Genomic DNA, 8,584 nt, shown 5'->3' with positions numbered 1-8,584 from the left:
TTGATGCGTAATTAAATTGTAATTGTTACTGTACATGTTACATGACTAGTGTTAAAATATGCTGTTTCTATGTACATACTGTGTCATGATGATGTATATGATGTAAGCTATTGATATGTATATATGTTATGTGTATGGGCCGGAGGCCTTAATGCAAATAAAATAAACTGTAGACACGCCATAACCACCATCCCCCCTTCCCCCCACCCCCAACACACCTCAGTAGTAGCACCAGACAGATTGAAGGGTCCGATATGTAAACTTAAAAATGGCTATTGTCATGTTCCTATAACAGCTTTATTTATAATGTTAATATCTTTGAGAAAACCCCTATATTTACTCCGCTTTCCGATGTCCGCTCTCCGATCTCCGACCTCCGTCACACATGTCTATTATAATCACTCTATGTCAAACGTCTGTCCGACGTTTGCCTGTCCGTTAGGACTAAAGAAAGAAAACAATTCATACAACATATCCACCTTCTCGCTTGTTCGAGTGTGAAAAAAAAAACAATGACATATTTCTTGGTAGACCCTCTACTAAGAGTGTTCAATTATTTATGATTCGTAAAACGGCGTGGACATTTTCCCCAATAAGTATGTAATGGACACTTAAAACGCCATTTTCCCATGTTTCAGATGATTCTTTAAACAGGTTTGTCAAACATCACGTGAGCGATGAGAAAAAGCTATCTAAAAGTTGAATTTTTAAAACTCTTACAACTCATAGTGTTATCAGGCAGAGCAAATTGAAAACACCTAATAAAGGTCAATCAAGTTTTTTATGTAAATTCGTTCAAAGGTGTTTAGGGTGTTTTCTATTCAAAGTGTTTGTGGCTCTAAAGAGAGCAGTCGGAACCACTTGAAAAACTGGAGAGAGATCAATGCAAGGATGGTAAAATCAATCCAGTGCATGCAATGTACTCATCCAACTGACACGCTGACATTTATGAAAACAGCTAGATAAACTGATGTGACTGTTTTAACAGAATAGTTATCTTAAGTTATCGATATGCGTTTAGTTGTGTTCCATGTAGTAGGTACTGCATCATATAAAAGCTCTCTTATCTACTTAAAGTACCTCAATATCTAAAGAGTTTACTTTTATAAGCAAATGAGATATTTCATATTGTGTGATAAGATATTATCATGCCATTCATAATCGCTGAAATTATCAATAATAATGCAAGACGGCTAAACAGCATAAGCATCTTTTCATTTCTATGTTGTTGTTTTTGTAACTGGATGGGTCACTGATTGAGGAAAAAATGACCTTTTGGTTTTTCAATGTACTGCGTTTATGTATATGTCTGTTGTCGACAACACACGTTTTCACTCCAATCTTTACCCTCTCATATGCATTATTCTCTATCATTCGGGCTATTTGGTGTTGGTTGTTGCTTCCTGTGCTTGTTAGTCTGGTATTCAAAGATAGAAGAATGACATATAAACAAGTAAACGTAAGTGTTTTATATATTTCAATAAGCGTCTGTTGTTGAAATGAGAATAGCTTGTTCGAAACGAAAAGGAGACGGACGGTTTCCTTCTTTAAGTTTAAACTCAGATGTTAAAATTTTTGGTTGATGACTTACTTTAAACTAAGGACAGAGATATAAAAAATCAGAGGAAATCATTTATTAAACTCACTAATTTACATGCAACTAGTTTCATGTTTTACGCACACGATGTATAAAGACTCAAAACCTGAGGTTTTAGTAGAGCTAACACGGTTTTCCAGAAACGTGAATCATGTTTTATTTTAATTTTATCATGCTGCAAACCCTAATTTTCCATGTCTATCAATTTACTTCTTTAGTTCAAATGTAATTATAATATAATCGTTCGTATGCTCTTTGTATTTTCATTTTGTTGGAGCAGGAGAAATCAGCGGGCAAAATCTAAATAAAAGTTAAGTTTTTCACTTTTTATTTCTAGTAATTTGACCGGAATGCCATTTTTCTCTTCTTTGTATATATGTTAAAACCCTATGCTGTTCTTATACCTGGGTTAAATGAAAGTTGTGTTGTGTTCTGTTTTATTTCTATTCAAATTTCTGAGAAATTTGTTAAACGATACTAATTACAATTCATGTGATAACTTAAGTATAGACAAACTGTTAATTTGAACTTTTCACACAGTAATTGACTAGTTGTATGTCCGCAGGACATTGGTGTCCCAACTTCCTGTCACTGTACGGTTATATGTTACTTGTTAACGATGCAACACTAAATAAACTTTTACATTACCTTGGTTGGACCATGTGAGTCTTGGGGAATGTATAGATACTTTGTAACGTCACAAAACAAAATATGGCAAAAAAGCTAGAATATTACCTGATTTTGCTTGAGGTTGTCCTTTGCTGGTACTGCCTGTATCTACCGTAAGCACTGGCTAAAATGGTTGGATTTATTGATAAGTGTTAATGATATAATCAGCAAATAAATGGAAATACGAAACATGATCTACAGAGTACAAGTTGATATATATCTTACGGTGCCTCTTAATAATTTATTAATTAAATAATAAATATGTTTGGATTTCAAACGCATTATTGTTCAACTTTTGCCAGTTTCAGTTACTATGGCAACCTTATTCGGAACCCTTGGAAACATATATCGTCATCATTCTTGTCGCGATCATTTGTCAAAGAACTGAGTCGACAGAATATGCAGTAACATATATCGGCATCTTTCGTGACGTGATCATTTGTCAAAGAAATGAAATCGACAGAATATGCAGTACCGTGCAGCACAACTTCAAATGGCGCCTTAGACCTCTCGGTCATCTGTGAAGTTAACCATAAGTGATATTTTGTTATAACTATAGATGATAGCTTTGTTGGTAAATTTGACTGCGCAATACTAATCAGGCTCTGATCGATTCTCGTATTCCTTAAACAAGTAAATTGTGTTGAAACACTCGGAGTAGGCATTGTATATAACATTGTGTTTCCAATAAATTGCTTTATAATGTGCCGAAAACCGCATCTAAAAATAACCAGCGGTTACGGAACTACATACGGAGTAACATAACATATTGAACGCCCATCGTATACATGCACTAAGCTTCAAAAATCTTCAACGTTTCTATTTTACTGTCAAATCTATATAAAATAGACTTTGTGTGACTGACAGACGAAAGGACATACGTGGCAAACTGTAACTATATAGCGGTTTAAACAGTTATGGGACTAATTATCAATAGCAAAGAATCACTACATTCTAATACTTTTTTATATCTTGTCTTTTTCTTAGACATATGTCTGCTGTGTCGTTTTGAAAATTAGTATCAGTATTTAAAACTGTGATACATTCCGTATTAATACGAGCGTTCATTTCATCTATACTTTTCTGCTTTTGCTAAAAGGTAAAAGAAGAAAAATATTGCCTGTGTTCAATTAAAATCCTACGATTGATGTTTCTTGTACTAATACATTACTATACTTGCAATACAAGTGCGCATTAAGTGATACGAATCCACCTACAAAGAAATAAATATTTCAAACTAGAAGCTGCTTTTGAGGACAGAGCATATCGCCGCAAATTTATTCAAACTAACAAACATAATACCTTTATACAATATAATATAAGAACTAAAAAAAACCAACGACTTACTTCAACATCAATTTCTAATTTCTGCAATTTAGCTTGTTGTCGTTCGTCTTCTTCTCTCCCTTCTTTATACCGTTTTTCCCGCTGAAGACATATATAAAGTTAGATGAAGGAAAAGTTAGATCAACTAGAACTAGGACTAAATTTTTTTCATATCCCAACAATTACGAGGATTGTTCAAATATGAATGCATCTAAGCACATAAAAATGTATCATTGACAGATTTCAATGAAAATTTTATTTGGTCCCCTCGAAGTATTCACCTCCAACAGATATGCAAAGTTTCAGTCTTCTAATCTAATCCTTGAAGGTATTTTCATAGTCTTTTCTAGGTATACTATGAAGACACTGGAATATTGCAGAACCGAGGTGTTTGCGCTGCACAAATTTTCGACCAGAAAGGTATTTTTTGAGCCTTAGGAACAAAAAGAAGTCACACGGGGCAAGGTCAGGCGAATAAGGAGGGTGAGGGAGCACAACAACCTTTTCCTGCTTCAGAAAGTCTTGTACAATAGACACCTTGTGCCATGACAAATTGTCATGTAGCAATCTGACATTGGCCAAACCAGTTGCGAGTCTTCCAGTTTTGAAATATTTCTTCAGTTGTCGAAGAACTTTAGTCTTGTAAAACTTCGCATTTACGGATTTGCCTTTAGGTACAGCAACCTGAATGGCAGGACCCTGAGTTGTGAAGAATATGGCATACATAACCTTCTTGACACTCATAGTACGCTTTGCAATGAATGGTCTTTTGCCAGACTTTGTTGCCCATATTTTGTTCTGAATCTTTCGTTTGCGCTCAGAAAAGTGAACCCATGTCTCGTCACCAGTGACGACATTTGCGAAAGACCGTGCATTGTAATTTGGAAACTGTTTAAGCAACAATTTTGTGCATTGCACGCGTGCCTTTTTCTGCTCATCTGTCCATAGATGGGGAATCCATCAAGCACAGATCTTTCCCATTTTCAAATTACGTTTCAGAATTGTATAAGCTGCTCCTAATGAGATACCAACCATACTAGCTATTTGCTTAGCGGTGTATCTTGCATCAGTAGCAACTATTTCTTTCACTCTAGCAACCATCTTGGCAGACGTTGCAGCTTTCGGCCAACGGCCATGTGGTGCATCTTCTGTTGAAACTAACCCACATTTGAATTTTTTAAACCAACGAATAACTGTCGAAAAAGACATTTCATTATGCCCATAAACAGAACATATTTCATCAAAAATGTCTTTACACCCTTTGCCAAGAATACAACGATTCTTAATATAGGACCGTATTTCAACGGCGTACGCTGACCTTCTTCCAACCATTTTTGTATTAGTATACACGAGTAGGCAATGTTAAGCGAGCGATAGACACCCATTTTTGTATTAGTATACACGAGTAGGCAATGTTTAGCGAGCGATAGACACAGCTAAAGTGAACGGATTTTAATGGGTGTGGTATCAGTGTAAAGCTTACATGTTTACCTACCCAATAATCCTTATTTCCTTGTGACTTTCGCATTATTGAGCGAGATAACGTTCTAGATGCATTCATATTTGAACAATCCTCGTATACAGTTTATGCACTTTACAATTTTGTAAATCTCACTTTACAATTCTGTAAGCTTTCATTGATTCACTTCATTAGCTTTAAAGCTATTGTGTAAATGTAAGTATAAAAGCAACGCTTGTCTGTATGTACTTGACATAAAGCACAGAAAGAAAAGAGTTATGGTTCTTGGCCTTCTTACTGATCTGATGATGATAAGTTTCAAATATATATCCCTTACAACATTCATGAAAAGTGGACATAAACAAAACTTTTGATTTCAAGTTTTACAAGTAGTTAAAGGGTCATAGTTTTCACAAAATGTATATCAGAGTTATGGTTATTGGCTTACGTACTCACTTAAATTATGTATATGATGCCAAACAAGTTTGCAAACTTTCAAACTTATTGATCTTAAAAGTATGTATGTAAAGTGGACCTGCACACAAATTGTATTGATTTATGCTACCCTTGAAAAAGCTTCAAAAAATCTGACAGCAATAAACTTTTGACAGAATAAGGGACCAAGAAAGTTGTACCATGCACCCCTATATATGTTTGTATATATGTACCAAATTGTTCGGCAGGACTAACTCTTTCAAAATCAAACATGTTCCCATGAAAAAATATCTTTTGAACTTTATATGATTTCACTGTTTTCATGGCCACCAATCATTCTTAGAAAATAGTACAAGAATATTCTATTATCAAGTTATTCAATACTCTATAATATATCCATACTTCTCAAGCAGTGATATTGTTTTCCGTAACGGCGCCTTAAAATACGTTACCACAGTAACACTGTATTCCATCGTAATTAAAGATATAAAGGAAATATTTAAATTATTTTTATCAATATTGTGTTTCAACTATGAAGTATAAATTCTAACATTTTTTTTCTTTTCTTTTGTCAAGCAAGAAATCATCTAAAACATTCATTACACATTCAATGTTCCCTATTCATTCTGAATAAATGTACGAGGGTCAGTCAATAAGTTATGATAATGACACTATGCCTATGGTAAACTCATTATTTAAGATACGCTCCTGAATATTTGTATGTATGTCCATCATTTATTACAATATTCACTCACGCGAAAGACAACCGCGTGTGGCGCGTGACGTTATCATAACGTTACGTCATTATAGCGTCGCTCGAGCGTCACTGCCGCGGTTAGTCATGACGAACAAAGTGCATATACAAAAATAGAATATTTGAGAGGGAAAACGGGGAAAATAAGCAAGCTTTCCCTTTATTTTGACCTAGTGACCTAGTTTTTGACCCCACAAGACTCAATTTCAAAATTGACCTAGAGTTCATCAAGACAAACATTCTGACTAAGTTCATACAAATTGAGTGACAACTGACGCGTCTAGAGTTTCACAAGGCAAATGTTGACGGACGACGGATGACGCACGACGGACGCCGACCGACGCCGACGGACGAGGACGATGACCGGACACAATACCTCACCTTGAGCTAAAACCCGACTTACTTCAACATCAATTTCTATTTTTTGCAATTCATCTTGTTGTCGTTCGTAATCTTCTCTCACTTCTTCAGACTGTTTTTTCATCTGAAGAAATATATAAAGATAGATGGATGAAATAGTAAATCAACTAGAGCTACAACTAAATGTGATTCTTATCTCAACTATTATTACGTGTATCAACTTTACACTTCTGTAAATCTTACTTTATGATTCTGTAAGGTTTCATGGTTTCGCTCCATTGGTTCAAAGAGCTTTTGTCTAAAAATAAGTATAACAAGAGCAACGCTCGTCTGCATTTATTTGATATAAAGCAATATGTGAGAAAAGAGTTATGTTTCTTGGCCTACATACTTATCTTATGATGATACATTTAAAATCTTTGTCTCTTATATTATTCATGAAAAGTGGACATACACAATTTTTTAATTTCAATTTTATTCATAGTAATCACAAAATGCATATCAGTGTTCTTGTTCTTGACTTACGTACAGCTAATGTTGACAAACATGTTTTTAAAACGTTGAAGTTATTGATCTTAAAGTAATTTAATGTAAAGAGGACCTGAAAACATATTCTAACCTAATATATGAGAGAATTATACCGATGGTAAAAGTCACCGCAAAAGTCAATTATAAATGTGGCTGTTAAATTACCCGGTAAATCGGCTGACGAGACTGATCGTCAGTTCTCGATTTATTCTTCACCAAAAAGATTATTTAAAGACTCTTTAATAGTGATTTTAGACAAGTAACAAAAATATTGTTTAATAAATCTGAACCGTAAAGATTCTTTTGTGCACTAATCAGAATTCGTTCATACCAGTCGTTTTAACAAAATTACTATAGCATGGAAATAATAAGTAGGTGAAATAATTTCTATTACTAAAGGCTCAGATGGAAGCTAGCTGTTTATTATACATAGTTTTATAATCATAATAATGAAATATAGTTTCAGCTAGTTTTGTGTTTAATCAAACATTTATAAATAAATCGGTAGCCGTGACACTGCAATCAATAGCAAAGTATAAAATATCAAACTTTCCAATCTTTTTTTATATCTTGTCGAAATCGTAAGACACATCTCCGCTGTGTCTTTTTGAAAATTGGTATAATTATTCAAAATTGCGATACATACTGTATTTATACGAGTGTTCATTTCATCAACACTTTTCTGTTTTTGCTAAAAGTAAAGAAGAAAATTATTGTGAGTGTTCAATCTAAATCATATGGAGAATGGAAGATGTTTCTGGTACTAATACGTTTACTATACTTGCTACATAAGTGTACATTTATCTTAGTGTATATCAATCCATCTACAATGAAACAAATAATTCAAACTAGAGGCTGCTTATGAAGACAGAGCATATCGCCACAAATGTATTAAAACTAACAAATATATATCCGTGCCTATAATATTAGAACTGAAAAAAAAACGACTTACTTCAACATCAATTTCTAATTTCCGCAATTCAGCTTGTTGTCGTAGGTCTTTTTCTCTCACTTCTTCATACTGATTTTTCATCTTAAGAAATATATAAAGTTAGATGGATGAAATGGTAAATCAACTAAAGCTACATGTGATTCATATCCCAACAATTATTCAGTTTATCCGCTTTATACTTCTTTACATCTCACTTTACAATTCTGTAAGGTTTCACGCCAATGGTGTAAAGAGCGTTGGTCTAAAAGTAAGTATACAACATGAGCAACGCTCGTCTGCAATTATTTGAAATAAAGCAATATGTGAGAAAAGAGTTATGTTTCTTGGCCTACTAACTTATTTGATGATGAACGTTTCAATCTTTATCTCTTATAGTATTCATGAAATGTGGACATAAACAAGACTTTTAATTTCAATTTTACAATAAGATAAAGAGTCAAAAGTCTCACAAAATGCATATCAGATTTATGGTTCTTGGCGTACATACTCACTTAATGATGACAA

The sequence above is a fragment of the Mercenaria mercenaria genome, unplaced genomic scaffold (assembly GCF_021730395.1).
Source record: "Mercenaria mercenaria strain notata unplaced genomic scaffold, MADL_Memer_1 contig_3843, whole genome shotgun sequence".
NCBI lineage: Eukaryota > Metazoa > Mollusca > Bivalvia > Venerida > Veneridae > Mercenaria > Mercenaria mercenaria.
Note: the sequence above shows the minus strand (reverse complement) of the source record.